This window comes from Oncorhynchus kisutch, linkage group LG5, assembly GCF_002021735.2.
Source record: "Oncorhynchus kisutch isolate 150728-3 linkage group LG5, Okis_V2, whole genome shotgun sequence".
In the NCBI taxonomy this organism is placed as follows: domain Eukaryota; kingdom Metazoa; phylum Chordata; class Actinopteri; order Salmoniformes; family Salmonidae; genus Oncorhynchus; species Oncorhynchus kisutch.
The window spans coordinates 64,114,047-64,141,501 of record NC_034178.2 but is presented as its reverse complement, the minus strand read 5'-3'; the positions used below and the strand labels follow the sequence as shown (position 1 = coordinate 64,141,501).

At 44.2% G+C, this 27,455-nt stretch overlaps 1 protein-coding gene across 1 annotated transcript in view; it reads left to right on the top strand.

Annotated features, from left to right (window-relative positions):
• The window catches only part of LOC109891648 (plexin-B1), a 153,150-nt gene that overhangs the window by 4,925 nt on the left and 120,770 nt on the right, over positions 1–27,455 (top strand). Inside the window, exon 2 of the mRNA XM_031823913.1 lies at positions 27,207–27,297. The gene's annotated coding sequence lies outside the window, so the exon portion shown is untranslated. The remainder of the gene's footprint in view (positions 1–27,206; positions 27,298–27,455) is intronic.

The window sequence follows — 27,455 nt, the reverse complement described above, 5'->3', positions numbered from 1 at the left end:
CATTCTACCCCTGAACAAGGCAGTTAACCCACTGTTCTCCGGTAGGCCCTCATTGTAAATCAGAATTTATTCTTAACTGACATGCCTTGTTAAATAAAGGTAAAATTAAAAACCCGGCAGCATTGCAATTCTTGACTCACTCAAAACTGGTGCGCCTGGCACCTACTCCCATACCCCTTTCAAGGGCACTTAAATCTTTTGTCTTGCCCATTCACCCTCTGAATGGCAAACGCACACAATACATGTTTCAACTGTCTCGAGGTTTAAAAAGCCTTTTCTGTCTCCTCCCCTTTTAATCTACACAGATTTAACAGGTGGTGACATTTATTAAGGGATCATAGCATTCACCTGGTCAGTATGTCATGGAAAGAAAGAGCAGGTGTTCCTAATGTTTTGATCACGGTGTAGCTTCAATATGGGTGGTGATGGATTATTTCATGAGCTTAAACCACAGAGGTGCAATATGCATGACCGACTACACTAATTTCCTCCAGTTGAGTTAAAGCCTCCCAGACTCCTTTTCACCAGATTTACATTACAAAAGGCAATAACATTTTTAAGGTATTTTCTTAAAACTTCATTGTTGGCTAAGGGCTTGTAAGTAAGCATTTCACTGTAAGGTCTACCTACACCTGTTGTATTTGGCGCATATGACAAATAAAATATATGTTCTCAGGTGGTGCAGGTATGACACTAGTGGGGGGGGGGGGGATTTCCTCTTGTTCTATAGTTCCTCAACCCTGGTGGGGGGCCGACGACGTCACGCATTCCAATCAGACGAACTCCTAATCCTTGAGGTTTGCAGTTGTCTAAAAAACATTACTTTACAAAAAAACAAAAACATTTTAGTGGGTGTACTGTATTGGTTTTAGACTTGGGATATCGTTTTTCTACAGGTACAGTTACAAAATCATTGGAGAACATCTTTAAATGGGAATCAATGCTTAAGACTTCTACAAAAGTTTGTGAAAGCGAGGATACCAGTAATGAGGACCAGATCACAACAATCTGCCAGTAAATGGTGCTAGGTGTCATCGCAGACACCCTGTGACTGTTAAGGGGTCAAAGACTGAAGGGGGATGGGTGTCAGCCACTTGTTCTCCAAGGCTGGCAGCTGTACGGGCTAGAGCGAATGTGTGCTGTCAACACCTTTTCATCAGTCCTACTGCCACCAAATGTCCTCAAAGTAGCAATTCACAGTCCATCAGTTGGTTAGTCAGCCCGTCAGTCCTCCTGCCAGTCAGCTCTTCAGACCGTCAGTCCTTCAGTCTGTCAGCCGTCCTTCAGTTAGTCAGTATTTCAGTCAGCCCATCAGCCCGTCCGGCCTTCAGTCTGTCAGACGTCCTTCAATCTGTCCTTCAGATTCTCAGTCCTTCAGTCTGTCAGTCAGTCAGCCCCTCGTTTAGTCAGTCCTTCAGCAAGTATTTCAGTCAGTCCTAAAGTCAATATGTCCTTCCGTCTGTCAGGTCGTCCACAGCAAGGGCGAGTAGGCGGGCAGACGCTGTCTGACGAGGGGATCGACGCGTTCGTGATTTGTCTTGTTTAGCAATCGTCGTGACGTTTATGCTGCCGGTCTGGTAATTAACAGGTGGGGAGATGTCAAGGACGGGCTGCGTCAGAGAGATTTGATAAACTGCGACCGGGTGGAGATGGCAGTAGAGCATCAGTAACGGCGTTGATTAAATGGTGTCTTGCGGCAGAGTGCACTCGGTCAGGACAGAGCTGTCATCACAAAGTGCCATATCGTGTGATGATGGAGGCACAAACTCACAGACCTGAACAGCCGAAAGGGCTTTGAGTTACTGGAATAGACCAATGTTGATCATTGTTTTTCCCTGCAAAGACAAAGTATGTTTGAAGGAATGTGCCTTTTTGAGGTTTTATGTTACTCAATCTAAACATTTTGGGGATGGCTTGCTGTCAAAAATGAATGGTGTTTTTGACTAAATTCTGGAAAACTTGTTAAAGGGTGATTTAATAGGGCTTTAGTAGTTTTTTTGCTAATCAACAAACTGAGTTCACAACAACCTGCTGATGCTACCCAAGGTAATCCTACGGCTTTTAACCACCATTGAAAGTCTGAAGGTGTCATACTAAAAACACTTAAATAAGATTTTTTATTTTTTTATTTAATTTTTTTGGCAAGCTGACTCCAACATATTCTTTCCCGATTCTAAATGTTGAAACCACCTACAGGTGACAGCCTTTCACTGACTGATTTTTGGTAAAAGTCGGTCGGGTGTGTTTGCCCCTTATCCATTAGACTGGTGCAAATCTATCCAATGTAGATGGAAATACAACTGATTGAAAAGGACAGCCGGCCTTGCAATATACGTGACGGCTGCTTCTGCTTTAAAGTGGTCTTGCTCCTCCACGTCCACGGGCAGATAAAATACTCTATTTAATTATGTCAGTGGGCATTAACTCAGTAACCTTATCAGAATGGTCAGGTCTTTGCAAGCCAACGAAGGACAATATGCTGGTTGCACAAAGCAAAATCCCCCTAAAAGAGGGGGTGGGGTGGGTTTCAGAATCAGATTACACAGTGCCAGCCTTTACTACATTTCAACCATTTGAGATCTTTGTACCTTGCTACATGGCATCTATTTTTCTGGTAACAAATACTTTACTGGGAATGACAGAAGACAACGGGCCTTCTGCTGTACTAAAGGGAACAAAAATAAATCCAGTTGTAGTTCCAGTGCTAACAGGTTAAATCAGCCTTATATCAGTCTACAGCTTTATAAACTCAGCAAAAAGAAACGTCCCTTTTTCAGGACCCTGTATTTCAAAGATCATTTGTAAAAATTCAAATAACTTCACAAATCTTAATTGTAAAGGGTTTAAACACTGTTTCCTGTGCTTGTTCGGTGAACCATAAACAATTAATGAACATGCACCCGTGGAACGGTCATTAAGACACCTAATTGCCTACCGTCTAAGCTGTTAAGGTCACCATTATGAAAACTTAGGACACTAAAGAGACCTTTCTGACTCTGAAAAACACCAAAAGAAAGATGCCCAGGGTCCCTGCTGATGTGGCCAGGGCAATAAATTGCAATGTTCATACTGTGAGACGCCTAAGACAGAGCTACAGGGAGACAGGACGGACAGCTGATCGTCCTCGCAGTGGTAGACCACGTGTAACAACACCTGCACAGGATCTGAACATCACACCTGCGGGACCGGTACAGGACGGCAACAACAACTGCCCGAGTTACACCAGGAACGCACAATCCCTCCATCAGTGCTCATACTGTCCGCAATAGGCTGAGAGAGGCTGGACTGAGGGCTTGTAGGCCAGTTATAAGGCAGGTCCTCACCAGACATCACCGGCAACAACGTCGCGTATGGACACAAACCCACCGTCGCTGGACCAGACAGGACTGACAGAAAGTGCTCTTCATTGACGTTGCGGTTTTGTCTCACCAGGGGTGATGGGCGAATTCACGTTTATCGTCGAAGGAATGAGCGTTACACCGGAACTCTGAACCGGGATTGATTTCGAGGTGGAGGGTCCGTCATGGTCTGGGGCGGTGTGTCACAGCATCATCGGACTGAGCTTGTTGTCATTGCAGGCAATCTCAAAGCTGTGCGTTACAGGGAAGACATCCTCCTCCCTCATGTGGTACCCTTCCTGCAGGCTCATTCTGACATGACCCTCCAGCATAACAATGCCACCAGCCATACTGCTCGTTCTGTGCGTGATTTCCTGCAAGACAGGAATGTCAGTGTTGTGCCATGGCCAGCGAAGAGCCCGGATCTCAATCCCATTGAGCACGTCTAGGACCTGTTGGATCGGAGGGCTAGGAACATTCCCCCCCAGAAATGTCCGGGAACTTGCAGGTGCCTTGGTGGAAGAGTGGGGTAACATCTCACAGCAAGAACTGGCAAATCTGTTGCAGTATATGAGGAGGAGATGCACTGCAGTAGTTCGTATCTGGTGTGGCCACCAGCTGCATTGACTGTTACTTTTGATTTTGACCCCCCTTTGTTCAGGGATACACTGTTCCATTTATGTTAGTCACATGTCTGTGGAACTTGTTCAGTTTATGTCTCAGTTCTTGAATCTTATGTTCATACAAATATTTACACGTTAAGTTTGCTGAAAATAAACACATTTGATAGTGAGAGGACATTTCTTTTTTTGCTGAATTTAGTTCTGTTTTTAGCTCCACATGGCTTATACCGAGCACCGTCAATGTCCTCTACAATGCCTTGGTTTGTCAAACTTCATTTGAGTCCCTTGAAGATACACATGTAGCTAGTAGAGACCCATGAGTTGGAGCATAATAAATATTCTCCCCGAGATATGCTTTTCACGCCCAAAACCCTGACACTGCAATATCTAGGCTCAATCTGAATTCCTATCTTGATTAATTTATTTGGTTCAGGACACAGCAGGCTAAAGGTGCAAAGCTGTTCTTCTTCGATACTCTGTTTTGTTACTCCTTAGTCAGTTGTAATTTAATCAAATTCATCTCAAGTTTATTTGACCATGTTATCAGTAGCATGACCCCATGGATGTTTGTTGGAACTGGTTATCATATTTTGGGATAACTTGACTTTTGATAACACTTCTAAACTCTCATAGGGTTTAATTATGCTGAAAAGCCTGTTCATTATTCAAATATGTAAATGTAGGTCTAGATCTTCTGAAAACTGTGCAGTGTTGGCATTCCTTTGAAGCACAACTGAAGTACCCTATCTATCGAAGTGTGAATTATTAAATTAGAAGGGCACCCTGCATGTTTCCAGTGAATGCAGTTCACCAGTAGAAATGGTAAGTGTGTGTGTGCTCCCTTATGAAGTTGATTAGTGTCTGAATCCATGTAAAAAAACAACTATTGTCGTCTTTCTCCAGTTTACCACATGGTAGGGCGGTATGACATATTTTATAGCCTTGTTATTCAGGTAATGTCGATGTGCATGATGGACTTTATAGTTCTACTATATTTACTCTACCGATGCATGCCCAAATGTTTTAACACCCGGGGGGGGGGGGGGGGGGCATAGCTGTTGGTTGCGTGGGGTGTGCGCTCTCTCGCTGTTGGTTGCGTGGGGTGTGCGCTCTCTCGCTGTTGGTTGCGTGGGGTGTGCGCTCTCTCGCTGTTGGTTGCGTGGGGTGTGCGCTCTCTCGCTGTTGGTTGCGTGGGGTGTGCGCTCTCTCGCTGTTGGTTGCGTGGGGTGTGCGCTCTCTCGCTGTTGGTTGCGTGGGGTGTGCGCTCTCTCGCTGTTGGTTGCGTGGGGTGTGCGCTCTCTCGCTGTTGGTTGCGTGGGGTGTGCGCTCTCTCGCTGTTGGTTGCGTGGGGTGTGCGCTTTCTTTCTCTCTCGTTCGTTGTTGGTTGCGTGGGGTGTGCGCTCTTTCTCTCTTGTTCGTTGTTGGTTGCGTGGGGTGTGCGCTCTCTCGCTGTTGGTTGCGTGGGGTGTGCGCTCTCTTGCTCTCTCGCTGTTGGTTGCGTGGGGTGTGCGCTCTCTTTCTCTCTCGTTCGTTGTTGGTTGCGTGGGGTGTGCGCTTTCTTTCTCTCTCGTTCGTTGTTGGTTGCGTGGGGTGTGCGCTCTTTCTCTCTTGTTCGTTGTTGGTTGCGTGGGGTGTGCGCTCTTTCTCTCTCGTTCGTTGTTGGTTGCGTGGGGTGTGCGCTCTCTCGCTGTTGGTTGCGTGGGGTGTGCGCTCTCTCGCTGTTGGTTGCGTGGGGTGTGCGCTCTCTCGCTGTTGGTTGCGTGGGGTGTGCGCTCTCTTTCTCTCTCGTTCGTTGTTGGTTGCGTGGGGTGTGCGCTTTCTTTCTCTCTCGTTCGTTGTTGGTTGCGTGGGGTGTGCGCTCTTTCTCTCTTGTTCGTTGTTGGTTGCGTGGGGTGTGCGCTCTTTCTCTCTCGTTCGTTGTTGGTTGCGTGGGGTGTGCGCTCTCTCGCTGTTGGTTGCGTGGGGTGTGCGCTCTCTCGCTGTTGGTTGCGTGGGGTGTGCGCTCTCTCGCTGTTGGTTGCGTGGGGTGTGCGCTCTCTTTCTCTCTCGTTCGTTGTTGGTTGCGTGGGGTGTGCGCTCTTTCTCTCTTGTTCGTTGTTGGTTGCGTGGGGTGTGCGCTCTCTTTCTCTCTCGTTCGTTGTTGGTTGCGTGGGGTGTGCGCTTTCTTTCTCTCTCGTTCGTTGTTGGTTGCGTGGGGTGTGCGCTCTTTCTCTCTCGTTCGTTGTTGGTTGCGTGGGGTGTGTGCTCTCTCGCTGTTGGTTGCGTGGGGTGTGCGCTCTCTCGCTGTTGGTTGCGTGGGGTGTGCGCTCTCTCGCTGTTGGTTGCGTGGGGTGTGCGCTTTTTTTCTCTCTCGTTCGTTGTTGGTTGCGTGGGGTGTGCGCTCTTTCTCGCCTTTCGCGCTCTTTCTCGCCTTTCGCGCTCTTTCTCGCCTTTCTCGCTCTCTCGCCTTTCGCGCTCTCTCTCGCCTTTCGCGCTCTCTCTCGCCTCTTTCTCTTTCGCGCTCCCTCGTCTTTTGTCTCTCTCGCGCTTTCGTTTCGCGCTCCCTCTCCTTGTTCCTTGCTCTCGCTCTAGTCTTTCGCTCTCTCTCGCTTCTCTCGTCTCTCTTTTGTCTGTCTCTCTCATTGACAATTTTGATTTGTATTATTTTCATATTGTAAATATCCAAAGTAAGCTTTGGCAATATGTACATTGTTACGTTATGGGAAGGGAGAGAGAGAACTTCATTTTGCTTTGTGCTTGTGTTTCCCAATAAGCAAGTTTTTTGTTTTGACTGTGTTGTAATTTGTTTTATTCTGATTGATTGGATGTTCTGGTCCTGAGGCTTTGCTCTCTAGTCTTTCTTTCTCTCTCATCTTTCAAATGTATTTTTTAAGCTCTTTTTACATCAGCAGATGTCACAGTGATTCTACAGAAACCCAGCCTGAAACCCCCTAAGAGGATGCAATGCAGATGTAGAAGCACGGTGGCTAGGAAAAACTTCCTAGGAAGAAACCCAGAGAGGAACCAGCCTATGAGGGGTGGCCAGTCCTCTTCTGGCTGTGCCGGGTGAAGATTATAACAGAACATGGCCATTTAAGGCCAGATTGTTCTTCAAGATGTTCAAATGTTCATATTTGCCCAACAGCATCAAATAATAATCAGTGCAACAGGTCAGCACCTCAGGAGTAAAATGTCAGTTGGCTTTTCATACCCTAGTATTCAGAGGTCGGAGGGAAGGAGAGGGTCTTTCTTTCTCTTTCTTTCTCTCTACTCTCCTCTTGCTCTCTGCAGGGGGCCAGACAGGGAAAGGGTGGCCTGGTCTCGGCAGGGGGGGGGGTAGTAGAGAGGGAAAGTGGCACTGGTGTCCTTTGTTTCTTTTGTTACAGAAGGTTGAAAAGGCCAGCCAACAAGGGTGAAGCGGGGGGGGCTATAGTTCTGGATGTGCAAGGATAGTGGGAAGGGAGGATACATTTGGCTTTGCTCTGTCTGAACGATGTGTCTGTACTGACTGTCTGTGGGAGAACAGCTGGTGTTGACTGGCTGCAGACTCTACTCCTCCACAGAGGGATAGGTAGGTGAGTGGGTGTGGTAGAGGGGAGTGTCCACCATCTGGTACCTGCTGTAGACCCAGAAACTAGGGCAGAACTTCTCCAAAGTCTGAACTTCGAAGCCTGGAAAGTTCTGTGTTTTTAGTGTTCTTCGGCATCTGTGCACCTTACAATGGGCCTATATGAGGTTTTTCAAATTCCTTTGCAATGTAAATATTGATTTTGCTTGATTTAAAAAAAATGTATTTTATATATTTAAAAAAAAATGTAGGTTGTGGAAATGGATTATTACCGTGGGATATTTATTTTTGTTTTTCTCCAACGCTAGACAAGTGGCTGTTCACTGGCAACCCGTGATTTGATATTAAAAAGCTTGTGAAATAGAATATAATCTAAATGATGTCAGGGAGCTTCATGTGGCTTTTGACTCCCAGGAAACAATACAAGAGGCATCTGGTATGGTGACATTGGCCATGTTCTTGTGTTGGTTTGGCCAATAGGTGGGCGGCGTGAAAAGCCTTGTTCAGAATGCCGGACATTGCTAAGTGGGAACCTTGGAAAATGGGGAGCGCTCGGTTTCCCCAGATACACCCTTTTTTCTCAAGATCACTGCCAAAGATGCCCCCCTCCACACACACACATCTTAACCCCTCTGGGGGGGTGGACCCGCTCTATCCTGGGAAAAGAGGGTTGTCATGGTGAGAAAGGGACCAATGTTGGACTGGACTGTTAACAAGTTTTGTACTTTGGCTGCTTAAGGTTGGATAAGGGGAGGGTGTGGGATTTCTCTTTTGCTGGTCTCAATTTGACCTATTCTGAAATGGACTTGTGTGTGTCTGTGTTGGTCAGTGGTGTAGTTGAGGGTAAACACAGTTTACCCACCTTTTGCAGAAAATTGCATTGAAAGTATAGGGAGCGTAACTTTTCACTTCAATCGGCGTTTGCCCACCTATTTTTATTTATTTTATTTTATTGAAATTTAAAACACACAATCTACCTGCTGCTCAACATTGACATTACACTCAGTCATCTAGCAGACTCCCATCCAGAGAGACCCACAGGAGCAACCATGGTCAAGCACCCGCCCAAGGGCATATCGACACCCCCCCCCCCCCCCCCCTTGTCAAATCAGGGACCCAAACCTCTCTGCCACCGGCCCAAAGTCCCCCCCCCCCCCCCCCCCCCTGCATCACTGGTGTCAGTGTGTGCCGGGTGCCCGTGGTGGGACAGCCTGCATGTATCCCCGATGGCACTTCCTGCTAGTTCACACTCCTAAACGGTCAAAGGTGAAAGGTTGTGTGTCATCAGGGAGGAGCATGTCAGGAGTTAAATCCAAAGCTATAGTTAATACAGTGTGAAGTGTGTGTGTGTGTGTGTGTGTGTGTGTGCCTGCCCATAGACCAAGGTGTTTCCTGGTAACCATTTGCCAGGATATACCCTGTTGCGGGAACGTTCTCTTGTTGCTAAGCGCAACCAGGACATCCACTGCTGAGGGAACGGTCTATTGCTGTGAGAACATGGCCTTTCTGTTTAATTTGGGGGGGGGGGGGGGGGCTGCACTGCATTCCCCAGTCCTCAAATCTTTATTTGTCACATGCGCCGAATACAACGTGTCGACCTTACCGTGAAATGCTGAATACAACGTGTCGACCTTACCGTGAAATGCTGAATACAGCGTGTCGACCTTACCGTGAAATGCTGAATACAACGTGTCGACCTTACCGTGAAATGCTGAATACAACGTGTCGACCTTACCGTGAAATGCTGAATACAACGTGTCGACCTTACCGTGAAATGCTGAATACAACGGGTCGACCTTACCGTGAAATGCTGAATACAACGGGTCGACCTTACCGTGAAATGCTGAATACAACGGGTCGACCTTACCGTGAAATGCTGAATACAACGGGTCGACCTTACCGTGAAATGCTTACTTACAAGCCCTTAACCAACAATGCAGTTCAAGAAAGAGTTAAGAAAACATTTATTAAATAAACTAAAGTAAAAAAAATTAAAAGGAACACAAAATAATGAGGCTATATACAGGGGGTACCGGTACAGAGTCTGTGTGTGGGGGTTAGCTGAGGTAATTTGTACATGTAGATAGTGGTAAAGTGACTATGCATAGATGATAAACAGAGTAGCAACAGCGTAAAAAAACTAATTGTCTATGTAAATCTGGTGTCATTTTAATTAATTGTTCATCAGTCTTATGGATTGGGGATAGAAGCTGTTAGCATCTCACCTACCCTAGAGAGGTTAACGTCCTACCAGGCCAACATCCGGTCAAACTGCAGAGAGCTAACATTGTAAATACACCATTTGTTATAGTAAACATTCTAGTAAATACATGTATCTTACATCATTTAAAAGATGAACATCTTAATCCAGCCGCTGTGTCAGATTTCAGAAAGCCGTTACTACGAAAGCAAACATTCTATTTTCGCCACACACACACACACACACACACACACACACACACACAAGTATTACTAGCATTTTCCAACAAAGCATTAGCTTCATGACAGTCAGAAATAACAATAAAATAAATCGCTTACCATTGAAGATCTTCCTCTGGTGGCAATGCCAAGTGTCCTAACTACACAATGAATGTTAATTTTGTTTGATAACATCCCTGTTTATATACGAAACATTTGTAAACCGCTTGCGTCATGATTTCCGTCTCATTCAACTTTGGACGATGCGTTCGTGGTAATTACACACACTAAACAAACGTTTATCCAGTCATGGTTGGTTTCATTGCAATCCTCTGGTTGTTACTAACACAACCATACCTGATGGTTCTTTTCCCGGGACGTATTGACCGAAACAAACTGATTTGAAGACACCAATCAATAACATCATTGCGCACCAATGGTAGGACCTGTCTATCGTTGATTGACTGTATTTTGGCCCAATGACCACTGATCATCTTGAAATCTAGCTTGCAAGATAGCCAATGATTTGAGGTAAACGGCAATATGTAACGGTTATACGTTCGAAGACCAGCCTTTGTCGTAAACTCTGGCGTAAAAGAGGTTCATTCGCCATTGCAAATCATACTTGACGGAGCCATGGGTGTTATGCATAGCATTACATATTCAATAGCATTTTCAACAAGTTTATTTATTTAAAATATGGCGAATAAATCAGGGAAAGCTAAAACAAAGTCTAGATATACAGATTTAACCCAAATTATAGAGGAAAAAGAGATCGAGTTGCTTCAGGAAGATGAATCTTTCAGCGAAGCTAGTTTTGACTCCCAGGCGGAAGACATGTTTCTGCATGGCGAGGATGCCATGCTGGATTGGTAAATTCTAATGCTAGTGTCATTGTTTGAAATTAATAATATCAAATATTATTAATTTGAGATTTAAAAAAAATATTTTCTTATTTTATTTGCAATATATAAAAATATAATCTAATGAAATGTGTAAAGTACACATTGGCTATACTGTGTGTGTGATATGTATTTTACATAAACATGGAATGGAACAGCCCTTCACCACTTCACCATAGTGATTATGTTCCCTGTACTTATATATATATCTTTATTTTACGTGTTGATACAGGGCTCATACGTGAAAGTATTGTCACTGTTTTTAAATCAATCTTTCACAGTGGCAGTGATTCTGATTATGAGCCGCCAATGTCTAGGTGTCCATCTCCCTCCGAAGCTGGTTCGTCCAGCCGGACCCCCGCTGTCTCCCTTGGCTCCACACCTAACCGGCCATCTAGAGATGTGAAGTCAGTGACAAAGAAGAGGAGGTGGGGAAGAGCGAAACCTGCAGACAGAGGGCCAGAGGGTCATTGGCACTCTGTGTTAGAAGATGATGTGGAATCAAATCCACCAGTTTTTAGACCCAAAAGGCAGCGCAGGACCTCAATTTGACATGACTGCAAAGTACAGCCCCCTTCAACTTTTTCAACTGTTTTTCACCTCGTCAGTTGTTGATTCCCTGGTGTCGAACACCAATAAGTACGGGGCTAAGAAGCAGGCAGGAAAGAAAGCGGTATGGAAGACCATTTCCATGTCAGAGCTTTTCTGCTACTTTTCAATGGTCATTTACATGGGGCTGGTGAAACTCTAAGGGACTACTGGAAAACGTCAGCTCTCTATCAACTGCCTTTCCGCATGACTGTCATGTCTTGTAAAAAGGTTTCTGACTATCTCACGGGTGCTTCACATTAGTGACCCAGAAGTTGATGGGGAGAATGACAAGAAGAGAGGCACACCAAGGTTTGATAGGCTGTGCAAAATCAAACCTCTCTACCCCAACATCGTTGAGGCCTGCAAGACCTATTTTCAGCCCGCCCAGAACCTGTCCATCGATGAGAGGATGGTAGCCTCAAAGGCCAGAATCAGCCTCAAACAATACATGCGTAACAAACCAACCAAATAGGGTTACAAACGGTTTGTTTTGGCTGATTCTGTGTGCCTACACTTGCAATTTTTTTGTTTACTAGAAAAACAGTTTTGCTACCGGTAATGGACTGAGTTATGATTCCGTTATGGAGTTATTGGATTTTCAACTGCTGGGGAAGGGCTACAAACTGTTTGTGGACAACTTCTACACAAGCCCTACCCTGTTTAGAGCTGAGGAAGCGGGATGTGTGGGCTTGTGGCACCATTCGGACCAACAGAGTGGGCTTTCCAAAGACAAAGGTCCGTGAAGATGGCCTGCTCTTTGTGAAGTGGATGGATTCCAGAGAGGTGTGCTCTCATGTGTGCTCTCATGTGTGTCCTTCAGTGGAGATCACACGCCTGACAACGTGAAGGATGGTGCCGGGGCATGGACCACAAAAAAATGTCAGACCTGTCAGATGCGCTGATGGGATACTACAATGTTCTCCACATGACCATGAAATGGTACAAGACATTTTTCTATCATTTCATTGACATTGCTGTGGTGAATGCCTTCATCCTCCAGAAGGAAATGGCTAAGAGCTGTGGACAGTCCCCCATCTCACAGCTAGCCTTCAGGGAGCTGCTCATCCAGGTGGTGATGCAACCGGTCAGGATGCTCTCGATGGTGCAGCTATAGAACTGTTTGTTGATCTGGGGACCCATGCCCAATCTTTTCAGTCTCCTGAGGGGGAAAAGTTGTTGTTGTGTTCTCACAATGACTGTCTTGTTGTGTTTGGACCATGATAGTTTGTTGGTGATGGGGACACCAAGGAACTTGAAACTCTCAATCCACTCCACTTCAACCCTGTCGATGTTAATGGGGACCTGTTTGGCCAGCCTTTTCCTGTAGTCTTTTGTCTTTCTCACATTGATGGAGAGGTTGTTGTCCTGGCACCACACTGCCGGGTGTCTGACCTCCCAATAGGCTGTCTCCATCGTTGTCGGTGAACAGGCCTACCACTGTTGTGTCTTCAGCAAACTTAATGATGGTGTTGGAGTCGTGTTTGGCCACGCAGTCATGGGTGAACAGGGAGTACAGGAGGGGACTAAACACACACCCCTGAGTGGCCCCAGTGTTGAGGATCAGCATAGCAGACTTGTTGTTGCCTACCCTCACCACCTGGGAGAGGCCTGTCAGGAAGTCCAGGATCCAGGTACAGAGGGAGGTGTTTTGTCCCAGAGTCCTTAGCTTAGTGATGAGATTTGTGGGCACTATGGTGTTGAACACTGAACTGTAGTCAATGAACAGCATTCTCACATAGGTGTTCCATTTGTCCAGGTGAGAAAGGGCAGTGTGAGTGCAATAGAGAGTATCATCTGTTGGGGCGGTATTGTGGGTCTAGGGTATCCGGGAGGATGCATTTGTGCACCATGACCAGGCTTTCAAAGCACTTCATGGCTACTGGCGTGAGTGCTACGGGGCGGTAATCATTTCTGTTTGTGTGTGTGTTTTTAAAATATATGCCTATATTTTACACAACATTGTCATTCTTGTCAACATTATTTGTACAGCCTTCATGGTTCTCTTGTAGGCCTAGTGTTGACAGAATATTTGTAGAATAACCATGAGTCCATCTCTTGTGACTTTATTTGGGGTTAGAGAACATTTCACCTGTATCATGTCTTTGGAAATGTCTCTCTAAATCACACCAAAATCTAGGCCAATCTCTGATACCTCTGCAGATGGCATCTGTCACCCATTGGTCTATGTATTGTAGTGACAGGTCTTTGTCAAACATTTAGCTTAACACTGAAATAAATGCTTGTTCATAACCCTCATTTTGACTTTTGCTTATAGGCTAAATAGTGTGTGTTCGCAAACTCTGCATGCATGGCTTACAGCAGACTACGGCCTTTTGTGTCCACTACACGAAGCAGAACCTGCAGGCAGCTTTGTAAATAACTCACTACACTCTCTCTCTATATTATTCATGGTAGGCTCAAGGCTTTTTTTCTACTTACCAAGAATAAGCTTTTCCACCCGCCTGCTCCACCCCAATGGCCTAATCTAAGGGAGGGGGAGGGCAAAGTGTGTGTGTGTGTGTGTGTGGAGGGAGGGTTGCTTCTTCATTGGAGTGCACACAACACTGGAAGACCAGCCATGGGTCACACCGAACCGTTTCAACTCAATCTCACCTCGGGGAAAGGGGTTGCTCATCGCTAAAACTCCCGTACGGGCTCGGGAGAGACGACGGTTGAAAGTCATGCGTCCTCCGATACACAACCAAACCAAGCCGCACTGCTTCTTAACACAGCGCGCATCCAACCCGGAAGCCAGCGGCACCAATGTGTCGGACGAAACACCGTGCACCTGGCAACCTTGGTTAGCATGCACTGCGCCCGGCCCACCACAGGAGTCGCTGGTGCGCGATGAGTCAAGGATATCCCTACCGGCCAAGCCCTCCCTAACCCGGACGACGCTGGGCCAATTGTGCGTCGCCGGTTACGACAGAACCTGGGCGCGAACCCAGAGTCTCTGGTGGCACAGCTGGCGCTGCAGTACAGCGCCCTTAACCACTGCACCACCCGGGAGGCCCTCTTTGTATGATTTTTAAGTAATTCATTTGCATTTTATTGCATGACATAAGTCATAATACATCAGAAAAGCATAACTTAATATTTGGTACAGAAACCTTTGTTTGCAATTACAGAGATTATACGTTTCCTTTAGTACTTGACCAGGTTTACACACACTGCAGTAGGGATTTGGCCCACTCCTCCATACCGACCTTCTCCAGATCCTTCAGGTTTCGGGTCTGTCGCTGGGCAATACGGACTTTCAGCTCCCTCCAAAGATTTTCTATTAGGTTCAGGTCTGGAGACTGGCTAGGCCACTCCAGGACCTTGAGATGCTTCTTACGGAGCCACTCCTTAGTTGCCCTGGCTGTATGTTTCGGGTTGTTGTCATGCTGGAAGACCCCGTCTTCAATGCTCTTACTGAGGGAAGGAGGTTGTTGGCCAAGATCTTGCGATACATGGTCCCATCCATCCTCCCCTCAATACAGTGCAGTCGTCCTGTCCCCGTTGCAGAGAAGCATCCCCAAAGAAGGAGGTTTCCACCTCCATGCTTAACGGTTGGGATGGTGTTCTTGGTTGTACTCATCCTTCTTCCTCCTCCAAACATGGCGAGTGAAGTTTAGACAAAAGCTTTATTTTAGTCTCATCAGACCACACTACCTTCTCCCATTCCTCCTCTGGATGATCCAGATGGTCATTGGCTAACTTCTTCAGACGTGCCTGGACATGCGCTGACTTGAGCAGGGGGACCTTGCGTGCGCTGCAGGATTTTAATCCATGACGGCGTAGTGTGTTACTAATGGTTTTCTTTGAGACTGTGGTCCCAGCTCTCTTCAGGTCATTGACCAGGTCCTGCCGTATAGTTCTGGGCTGATCCCTCACCTTCCTCATGATCATTGATGCCCCACGAGATAAGATCTTGCATGGAGCCCCAGATCGAGGGTGATTGACCGTCATCTTGAACTTCTTCCATTTTCTAATAATTGCGCCAACAGTTGTTGCCTTCTCACCAAGCTGCTTGCCTATTGTCCTGTAGCCCATCCCAGCCTTGTGCAGGTCTACAATTTAACCCTGATGTCCTTACACAGCTCTTTGGTCTTGGCCATTGTGGAGAGGTTGGAGTCTGTTTGAGTGTGTGGACAGGTGTCTTTTATACAGGTAATGATTTCAAACAGGTGCAGTTAATACAAGTAATGAGTGGAGAACAGGAGGGCTTCTTAAAGAAAAACTAACAGGTCTGTGAGAGCTGGAATTCTTACTGGTTGGTAGGTGATCAAATACTTATGTCATGCAATAAAATGCTAATTAATTACTTAAAAATCATACAATGTGACTTTCTGGGTTTTTGTTTTAGATTCCGTCTCTCACAGTTGAAGTGTACCTATGATAAAAATTACAGACATCTACATGCTTTGTAAGTAGGAAACACTGCAAAATCGGCAGTGTATCAAATACTTGTTCTCCCCAGTGTGTACGTACAGTGGGGGAAAAAATTATTTAGTCAGCCACCAATTGTGCAAGTTCTCCCACTTAAAAAGATGAGAGGCCTGTAATTTTCATAATGGGTACACTTCAACTATGACAGACAAAGTTAGAAAAAAAATCCAGAAAATCACATTGTAGGATTTTTTTATTAATTTATTTGCAAAGTATGGTGGAAAACAAGTATTTGGTAACCTACAAACAAGCAAGATTTCTGGCTCTCACAGACCTGTAACTTCTTCTTTAAGAGGCTCCTCTCTCCTCCACTTGTTACCTGTATTAATGGCACCTGTTTGAACTTGTTATCAGTATAAAAGACACCTGTCCACAACCTCAAACAGTCACATTCCAAACTCCACTATGGCCAAGACCAAAGAGCTGTCAAAGGACACCAGAAACAAAATTGTAGACCTGCACCAGGTTGGGAAGACTGAATCTGCAATAGGTAAGCAGCTTGGTTTGAAGAAATCAACTGTGGGAGCAATTATTAAGAAATGGAAGACATAATTGACAACTGATAATCTCCCTCGATCTGGGGCTCCATGCAAGATCTCACCCCGTGGGGTCAAAATGATCACAAGAACGGTGAGCAAAAATCCCAGAACCACACGGGGTGACCTAGTGAATGACCTGCAGAGAGCTGGGACCAACATAACAAAGCCTACCATCAGTAACACACTACGCCGCCAGGGACTCAAATCCTGCAGTGCCAGATGTGTCCCCCTGCTTAAGCCAGTACATGTCCAGGCCTGTCTGAAGTTTGCTAGAGAGCATTTGGATGATCCAGAAGAAGATTGGGAGAATGTCATATGGTCAAATGAAACCAAAATATAACTTTTTGGTAAACTCAACTCGTCGTGTTTGGAGGACAAAGAATGCGGAGTTGCATCCAAAGAACACCATACCTACTGTGACGCATGGGGGTGGAAACATCATGCTTTGGGGCTGTTTTTCTGCAAAGGGACCAAGACGACTGATCCGTGTAAAGGAAAGAATGAATGGGGCCATGTATCGTGAGATTTTGAGTGAAAACCTCCTCCCATCAGCAGGGGAAGATGAAACAGATGAAGATGAAATGTGGCTGGGTCTTTCAGCATGACAATGATCCCAAACACACCGCCCGGGCAACGAAGGAGTGGCTTCGTAAGAAGCATTTCAAGGTCCTGGAGTGGCCTAGCCAGTCTCCAGATCTCAACCTCACAAGAAAATCTTTGGAGGGAGTTGAAAGTCCGTGTTGCCCAGCAACAGCCCCAAAACATCACTGCTCTAGAGGAGATCTGCATGGAGGAATGGGCCAAAATACCAGCAACAGTTTGTGAAAACCGTGTTTGACCTCTGTCATTGCCAACAAAGGGTATATAACAAAGTATTGAGAAACTTTTGTTGTTGACCAAATACTTATTTTCCACCATAATTTGCAAATAAATTCATAAAAAATCCTACAATGTGATTTTCTGGATTTTGCTTTTCTCATTTTGTCTGTCATAGTTGAAGTGTACCTATGATGAAAAATTACAGGCCTCATCTTTTTAAGTGGGGGAACTTGCAGAATTGGTGGCTGACTAAATACTTTTTTGCCCCAGTGTGTGTGTGTGTGTGTCTGTATGAGCAATGACAGTGCAATAGATGGTATAAAATACAGTTTATACACAAGTAGTTAATTTACTGACTGCTACACCCCAAAACAAATCCGCTTTATAATGTTGCTTTAACAATAACGGGGAGGTCGTCAATGTAAAATAAGAATTTGTTCTGATCGGACTTGCCTAGTTAGATAAAAAGATAATATACTGTAGTGAAGGCCTTGTGCCGGAAATAGTATGTAGCAGTGGAGGCTAGTGAGGGGAGGATGGCTCATAATAATGGCTGGAACAGAGCAAATGGAATGGCATGAAACACCTGTGTTTTGAACTATTTGATACCATTTCCACTCCAGCCATTACCACAAGCTGTCCTCTCCAATTAAGTACCACCAACCTCCTGCGGTATGTGGCCTACAATCCTTGAACTTGCCAACCTTCTCTCTGTCGCCCTGAGAACGAACCCCCCCACCCCAACTTCTATCTGTTGTCCTCTATATTTGCTAGTCGGGACATTAGCATGGAATAGCCCGAGGTGTCTGCCTTGGCGCAGGCTGGGCTAACCTGTGGGAAGCTGTTGAGAAGAGGTCAGTGTGACTTTGTTGTGTGGTGGCTTGGCTCCTCCCCTCGTCCTCCTCCAGTTATATTGGCAGATAGACTCCACCACCTCCAGCTGATCAATGGCAGCTCTTAGGCAGCCGGTATTAACATTCCTCCCATAACTTCAACATGGCCCGAGCTCCGGCCAGGCCATCTCGTTGCAAGTAGGTGTTCACGGATCCCGTCGGGCTGTAACCCCCCCCAGCTGTCAAATGTTAAAATGTCCAACGCTGTGTTTGAGTTGGGACAGAGCGAGAGGAGGGAAATACAGTTGGTGTTTGGTTCACGCTGTGCCCAGCAGGAACAAAGCTTAGAGAGGGAGCTGTTAAACAATGAAACCTTTTTATAGCATAAACTCCCCTCTCCCATTTCAGATGATTGGGGTGTTCTGGTGAGGGATGTGAGGCATTGTTTACAATAGACCAGCTCAACTTGACTGAATGAAAGGGGTGGGGTCTGTGCTATTTGCATTTTTCTTAAGTGAACCACTGGCTAACAATAGATTTCAGTCATGGTTCGTCACCTACCCATCACACTCTTTGTCAAGTCATGTTGGTAATGTTCTGATATAATGACTGAAGGCTGTAAAACAGGACAGTGTGTTAAAACGCTTATCTTCGTTAGTGTGATTTATGTTTTAGGGTTTGTCTCATAGCTTCCCAACTAATGAAAAATATCTCTTAAAAAAGCAGTAGGGACCAAATCTTAACAAAATGCTGATCAGTGTATGATTTATTGTAAAGTTAGTTTCTCTCACGTAAAGCTAAGGCCATGAGTAATTGTCTGGGATCCAGTCAGTGTGACTTCAGAGTTGCCTAAACATTATTTCCCTGGTTTAAACTATTTATCAGACAGATTCACTCTTCAAATGTGTTGTAATTGTGTTTGGTCATGTTAACAGGGAAACCTAGTGTATTTGTTGTTTTTCTTACCTAAATGCCCTAGTTGCTACACCACCACAAAGAGGAGAGTGAATTATTTATTTCCTACAAAGAGGTCTAACTTGTCCTGAAAACCACTTTCTATGAAGCTTGAATTCCTTATTGCCAGTATTTTGGAAACACACAGACACACACACACAGAGCTATTTGCCTACCTCCTCATGCCTTTTGCACACATTGTATATAGACCCCCCCTTCGTTTTCTACTGTGTTATTGACTTGTTAATTGTTTACTCCATGTGTAACTCTTTGTTGTATGATCACACTGCTATGCTTTATCTTGGCCAGGTCGCAGTTGCAAATGAGAACTTGTTCTCAACTAGCCTACCTGGTTAAATAAAGGTGAAATAAAAATAAATAAAACACACACAGAGCATCGGATGTGTTCAGCACAGCTGGCCTAATAAGCTTGAGCTGGAGGGAATTCTGGTAGCAGAGAGCGACTGTCAGGACTCACAGATATCACATACTTTAAAAAACACACACATACACACTTGGCGCGTACTTCTTGCAAATTCACAGTGTTTAATGGACACTAGTTTTGGTCTCTGACCATCAAAGTGTTCCAAGGTTTGTGTAAAGTGAACTCTTGTTTATGTCTTCATGTGCAAATATACAGGCTGGGTGGAGAACATAAACATGAGAAAGAACCTTGACCTATTCTTCCGTTATGCTGTTATTTTTGTACCGTCCAAGCACGCAATCACAGTTTCGGTCGAGCACATTCCACAGATTTTAGGGGGTTAACCCAAAAAATGTAAAGAAGTGGGTTGAAAATAAAAACACCCACTTGTCGTGAAGACGAACACATAGATCTCCGGGGGCTGAGATACAATGAAAGGGTTTTTATTGTTTGCCTGTGAATGTAGCTGGCATGGTCATTGGCAGGTCATGTTTCAGTGTATGGGCCATAGTCTCTGTATACTCTGAACTGTCTGTTGGATCCAGCAAAGTTAATTGATCTATTTTGTACTCAGGAGGACAGGTTAGTTATAGCTGAACTGACACCAGTGGGTTTGAGTCAGATGTCTTGACTGTTGTCCACAGGACAGAATTCTACAACATTTGCCTTTTTTATTGAATCTTCACTTGAGCAATGAGTGTTGGGACAAGACATCATTTATGAGGGTGTGGTTGTTGACCGTGTGGGTTGAAATAGGACTGCACTTGTTTGTTACCAGTCAAGGTGAAGAAAGAACTGTGTTACCAAAATGTTTGTTATTAGGTTTACCCATTAAATAGTGTTTGTTATTAGGGTTAGTGTTGGTTATTAGGTTTCCTCATTAAATAGTGTTGGTGATTAGGTTTACCCATTAAATGGTGTTGGTGATTAGGTTTACCCATTAAATGGTGTTGGTGATTAGGTTTACCCATTAAATGGTGTTGGTGATTAGGTTTACCCATTAAATGGTATTGGTGATTAGGTTTACCCATTAAATGGTATTGGTGATTAGGTTTACCCATTAAATGGTATTGGTGATTAGGTTTACCCATTAAATGGTATTGGTGATTAGGTTTACCCATTTAAATGGTGTTTGTTATTAGGTTTAGTGTTGGTTATTAGGTTTCCTCATTAAATAGTGTTGGTGATTAGGTTTACCCATTAAATGGTGTTGGTGATTAGGTTTACCCATTAAATGGTGTTGGTGATTAGGTTTACCCATTAAATGGTATTGGTGATTAGGTTTACCCATTAAATGGTATTGGTGATTAGGTTTACCCATTAAATGGTATTGGTGATTAGGTTTACCCATTTTTAAATAGTATTGGTTATTAGGTTTACCCATTTTTAAATAGTATTGGTTATTAGGTTTACCCATTTTTTAATAGTGTTGGTGATTTAGGTTTACCCATTAAATAATTGGGAGCATGTATAGAGTGTGCAACTTTCTTTTTCTACAGTTTACTCTTCGTTAGTCAGCTTCTCTAAAACATTTGGGTGTGCGGTGTCCGTCAGCTAATGCTTTCTACCAAGGCCGGGATAATACCAGCATCGCAATAGTCATTAGTATCGTGGCAAGGAAACAAAAACTGATTTTAATTTCTTTAGGAAAACAGCCCTAATGTTGGAAACAAACATTGTTTTCATCAAGTCACATTTGTTTTCCAAGCTATAGTACACAGTATTTTACATACAACAGGTTTTTAAAGGACCAAAGAGTTTTGTGTGCTCTGTATTTACATTTTTGCCATGGAAAAAAATATTGCCATCCTGGTTTCAAAACATCCTTCCTTTTTACTAGATCACTCAAGGTGAAGACGCAACAGTAGTATATTATCAATGCTTATCAACGGTAACCAACAATTGAAATGCTATTTCTAGAGTTTACAGACATCACTGGAATAGCCACTTGCTCGATGACCCTGAACCTCCCCCATAGAGCTTCGACAGTCAATCCGTTTCCCATCGACTGCACGCCACAAATTGATTGTCCTGACACTCCCACGACCACATGTCCTAGATAGCAGAAGTCTGTCGACAAGCGTGGTCTCATTTTACTAGGAGTCTCTAGTTACTACTGGTCTCAATGACTAGAGCGATGGCTCTTTGATTCCTCCTCCAAGTTTTGACATTCAAACATTATAATGGAACATGTGCTGATCTTAACCTCAAGCTTGAGGAAATGGTTTTCATCACAATGTCTGCACCCTCTTTATCAAGTCAATAATGTATTTCAAAAAGCCCATATCATCTTGGTGGTTGCTGCTGCTGCTGCAAACAGTCATTGGTCAGACATACTTGGCCTTAGCTGTTTTTCAAATGATCAGATTTGATTTGAAAAGCAGCTTACTGCAGCATTTGATGGCTGCGGATATGAACAATCACCTCAGAGGCTGGAGATGCATCTTCCTATGGATCTTCTCTCCTCCCCTGTTTGTTTGTTCAATCAAGTGGAACAAATCATGGAATGTCCTTCATTTAACTTTCTGATTAATTAGCTGATCTTGTCTCTAAAATAGATCCTTAATCTACTGGTTTGTTCCAATCTGTTGGTTTTCATTGAGATGAACGTTTTGGGTGAGTGAAGAGTGTAGGATAACTCTTTGGGAAAGAAATAAACACTGAGAAATATGACGAGGGAAATTCTAGTCGCACTGTCTCGTATTTGTTAGCCCATAAAAGACCGGTGTTGAATGAGTTGGTTGTTGACATGAGTCAAGTTTACTTCTCTCCTCGGGATGACTGGTCAAGTTGCTAACAACGCTAGACGGCGTGGAAATACTAATGATGATCATTTTGAAGCAAAGTAACAAACATTTCTCAATCTGTAAGTGATAAGAAAAAAAGCCTATCACTTCTGAATTCAGATGAAATTTTGATGCAAAAAAACGTTTGAATCAGGAACACAATGTGCTTTTGTTCGAAAACCGTATGACCAACTTTCTCTGCCCCAGTCATCATTACTAGTCACTAAATTGTCATGCTAGAAAGGACCAATCCTGGAAATATCGTCAGAACTGATTCGCCATATTTTGCAGAGACTATGGTCAGGCCGCTAGAGAAAGGCCAATGTGTCACCCACTGACACATTTTACGTTGAGGATTTCCATCCACACCGGTTACCCTTAGCTGCTGGTTTATGACATCAGTTATCATGTTAAACGAATGAATGTTGTCCAAATCCTGCTTTGATTTTGTACTTCAATATGTTTCTCGCTACACTATGCGTAGCCACTTTACCTTCGTGTATAAATTACCTGGACTAACCTGTACCCCCACTCATTGACTCTGTACCGGTACCCCCTGTATATAGCCGCATTGTTTTTTAAACTTGTTTATTTAGTAAATATTCTCTTTATTGTCCTAACTGCATTGTTGGTTAAGGGCTTGTAAGTAAGTATTTCATGGTAAGATCTACATTTTGATTTTGATTTGTAGATTTAGCATGCTGCTTAGAACATGAGTGGAATCATATGCGATAAACCAGAATTCTGTGTTTGGTTGTAGGCCAGTAAGGCCAGGGCCTGACACAACAAAATCGCATGAACAACACTGTTTTTTTCACTCCGTAGACTCTGGAATGGCTCTCTGTTGTGATCTCTGGAGATGTGTGGAAGACTGTCAGACAGGCGGTGGGGACGGCCCGGCCCATCAAGCATGTAGGGAAGGGGGAGGGTCCGAGAGACCAAGGCGTGGAGCAGAGGGTGGGTGGGGTGGGACAGCTAGAGGGACGTTGACGTCTCATCCTGGGAGTTAGAAAAGTAGGCAGGTGAGACCTAACTGATAGCCCAGGCGTGCGTGCGTGCCCTAGACTGCACATTAATGCGTTCTTTTCCTCTTACTGAAAACTGAAACATGTTGATGTGAATGGGAGATTTTGCACACAAACACCACGTGTCATTGTCGGATTAAAATGATCGGCTTACTCCTATTGCGTGCCATTACAGATATGCAATGGGAACTTAATGAAGTAGCCATACAAATATAGGCTAACTCTCATAATTTTGTCCTATTTTGACTGAAAACACAATTCAACTTTAATGAGTTTGCTGTCATAGGGGCTGAATGAGTTTCTCTCATCAAAGTGAGTGGAGGGGCCCATACTCTCCCAGTTCTTATTATGAAGTAACATGAGTAATTCTGGTTAGTGCTTCACATGGCTTCAGAATTAGGGCTCCAATGGACATTCTCTTTTTGATAATGTTAGTTAGGGAAGAAAGAAATCAGGATAGCATCAGCCATGTGCCAAGTGGCTGGAGAGGGTAAGGCCTTTTGGACAGGATGTTGTGAGGTTATATTTGGGACCCTTTTATCTTCTGCTTGACAGGGAAAATGAAAACAGTATATATTTTTTGTATTTAGTTATAGCCCCACCATGGCCAAAGAAGCACTGTCTGTGGTAGTTTTAAGAGCAACAGCTTAACCACTAAAGAATTATGGCATTGTTGGTTTTGTGACACTGTGCTATTTCAGGTTACTTTATGTGTTAGGGGAATGTTTGTTCCAAAACCATCATAGAGGAAGAATAGACAAGCTGGTTGTGTGTGTGTGTGTGTGTGTGTGTGTGTGTGTGTGTGTGTGTGTGTGTGTGTGTGTGTGTGTGTGTGTGTGTGTGTGTGTGTGTGTGTGTGTGTGCGCGCGCGCGCAGCTGGCCAGTGTTTTTATAAGAACATCGTTGAGATTGATCTCATGACCCTTATAGTCAATGAACAGATCATATGCTAATTTTCAATATTTATTTAATTTGCCGACGATTATGGGAACAATGTTTTAGAATGTCCTCTTTTGAAGTTCCATTTTCTCACAGCAGCCTTTATATTGAAGGTTTGAAGTTGCTATGACGAATCCATGTTTCCCCCAGACTGTTTACAGCCAACTAGTTTTCTGAAGTCCCGTGTGGTTTTCCCCCAGACTGTTTACAGCAAACTAGTTTTCTGAAGTCCCGTGTGGTGTGGCAGTGATTATTATTTTTGAAATTCTCTGTACGTCTGACCTGATTTACGTTGAGTTGGCCCCATTCGGCCCAGTTAAAAAAGGCCTTGTTTATTTGGAGCGCCGGTCATGTCGGAGTGGGCTTTTAGTACAATGAGTGTGATGTCACCCGCCCAAAGTGTGTGAGAGAGGGTACAATTACCCCTCTGTTTAGTGCTGGTGACCCCCCCCCCCCCTTTGGCAGGGGTGAAATTGGTCATTGAAATGGGTCCAGTCCATTTCATGGCCACAATTGTACCCATTTTAAGGTAACTGTCCAGTGAAATTCTCACTCGTATCCAAATAAATAATGTTGATGGATTTCTATACTCGTATTTGTGGCCAAAGCATAAATTGGAGAGGAAAAAACACTTCAAAAACCCCACCTCAGACTTGTTTCAGACTTGCTATTTCCTTATAGATGATAATGTCATCCTCTGAGGAGGATGAGCTGGCCAAGCAGTGGTCTACTCGCATGACCATTTTTATTGACCCGGATACGTCCACACCATTCTGTTCTTGGGGTACCTCCACACCATTCTACAGTTCGTAGAAACATGTCAAACGAAGTACACAATCTGTAGGATGTTTGTTTTAAATAAAAATAAATACATTTACTCCCCTTTCTCCCCAATTGTTAGAGACGAAGTGCTTGAATGCTATGCCGGAAGCCAGCCGCACGAATGTGTCGGAGGAAACACTGTGCACCTGTCGACCTGGTTAGCGCACACTGCGCCCAGCTCGCCACAGGAGTCACTAGTGCAAGATGAGACAAGGATATCCCTACCGGCCAAGCCCTCCCTAACCCGGACGACGCTAGGCCAATTGTGCGTCGCTCCATGGACCTCCCGGTCACGGCCGGCTGCGACAGAGCCTGGGCTCGAACCCAGAGTCTGGTGGCACAGCTAGCACTGCGATGCCACCCGGGAGGCCCTTTTTTATGATGTTTTTCACATAAATCTTCAATAATGTTCCAACCGGAGAATTCCTTTGTCTGTAGAAATGCAATGGGACAGAGCTCGCTCTCACGTGAACAAACGTCACTACCACTTACTCAAAGAGCCCTTATGAGCCCCTCCTTTACAGTAGAAGCCTCAAACAAGTTTCTAAAGACTGGTGACATCTAGTGGAAGCCTTAGGAAGTGCAACATGACCAATATCCCACTATCTTCAATAGGGAATGAGTTGAAAAACGACCAACCTCAGATTTCCCACTTCCTGGTTGGATTTTGTCTCAGGTTTTTGCCTGCCATATGAGTTCTGTTATACTCACATACATCATTCAAACCGTTTTAGAAACTTCAGAGTGTTTTCTATCCAAATATCCAAATAATATGCATATTAGCAACTGGGACTGAGTAGCATGCAGTTTACTCTGGGCACCTTATTCATCCAAGCTACTCAATACTGCCCCCAGCCATAAGAAGTTAAATTAATTTTGGTGTGTCACAAGTGCCTTGTCACAATTCAATCAAGCCCAACCCTACAGCCCTACAAAATACAATTTACTTCCTGTCAGAGGTAGTCAACAGCTGACAATGCAAGATGTGCACACAGTGTAAACCTTTATCACAGATCTACACTATCTAGCTATTCTTACTATTTCTGATAACCTTATCTGTAGACTGTCTGCTTGACCTGAGGGACCATTGTTCTATTAATCCCTGAATGGGAAGTCTTATGGGGAGAACAATAAAGATTTAAGACAACATTCTCAATTTCAGCCTCCACCAAACTGCATGAAGATAAACATTCAGATCAAAACGATGAACCAAACAATATCCAATATACTGTAGATCCATTTGTCTTCATTCAGACGTCAACTCAGGCTCTAGCAGTCAATGTCTAGGTGAATGGGTTGGTTTATCACTGACCTAGCAGCTTAGGTTTTCCCTTGGGTCTGTGCTTGCCTCACCTGAGGGAAACTTTGCTTGGCATGACCCGACAGATCCCGAAATAGCAAGTTTCACGAATGAGCCAGGGCTCAGCTGGCGAAAGGCCTCAGGGTTTTAAATGTCGCCATGGCGATGACAAAATGCTAAGACAGCAGATGCTACTGTAGTGCAGACCCCGGGCAGAAACATATGGTTTACTTACCACTGCCTTTTTACTGCCTGTAGGGATTTATGGAGTTTCTCCAGGTTTGACCAAATGTTGGCGCTGTTGACAGGCACTATTCCTTGACAATGGCTGTCTTTTTTTAACTCTTTTGCAGAAGTGAATAACATTCCTTACAATCACCCTTAAAAGACCTTCACTTGAAAAATGAGAATAAAAAGCGTCAATAGTACTGTTTGTCAATGTTTAGATGCCGTAGCCAGTATACACTTCCTCAAAATGGTCAGAATTAATCCAAGATAATTTAAGAAATCTCTTCATTTTGACATTTTTCCAAAGACATCTTAGTAGCACCTCTGACAAAGGCTTCCTTGACCTAATCCTGTAGGCCTCACCTGGGCAGTATGACTCAAGCTAAACAATTCCATAAGTTTAGCTCCGGCCAGTCGGAGAAAGATCATTAGCATATAATTGCATATGTAGCAGCCTTCAAGTGATTGCTCTTCTGAGTCTTTTAGCAATATGATAATGTATTCATAATAGGATATTCTGTAGCCTAGTATCAAGTACTTTCACTTAACTAAATGCATTTATTTTTACTTCTATGTTTTCTTACATGCTTATCCACTGGTAGTACAGGCCTATAAAATATTTTCTTTCCATGTTTTCAGCATCATCGTCTTTTTTGTTGATTTTAATCTCCTCTTCTCCTTCTTCAGGTTTGGACTGGTGTACATGGGGGAACAGCAAGTGGAATTCTGGGATGTTTGCAATGTCAGCGAAGGAACAGTAGAATTTGTATTTCTACAGGTAAGAACCCTAAGTCTTCGTCTGTTTCTGATATGGGTGTATGACTGACAGGAAGGAATACTGTGGGAATGGAACGGTATGCTCACACAATAAACATGGCCTCCACGTCATAGCCATCCACCGTTTCTCAATCTGGTCTTAAAAACTATCTATGTAAG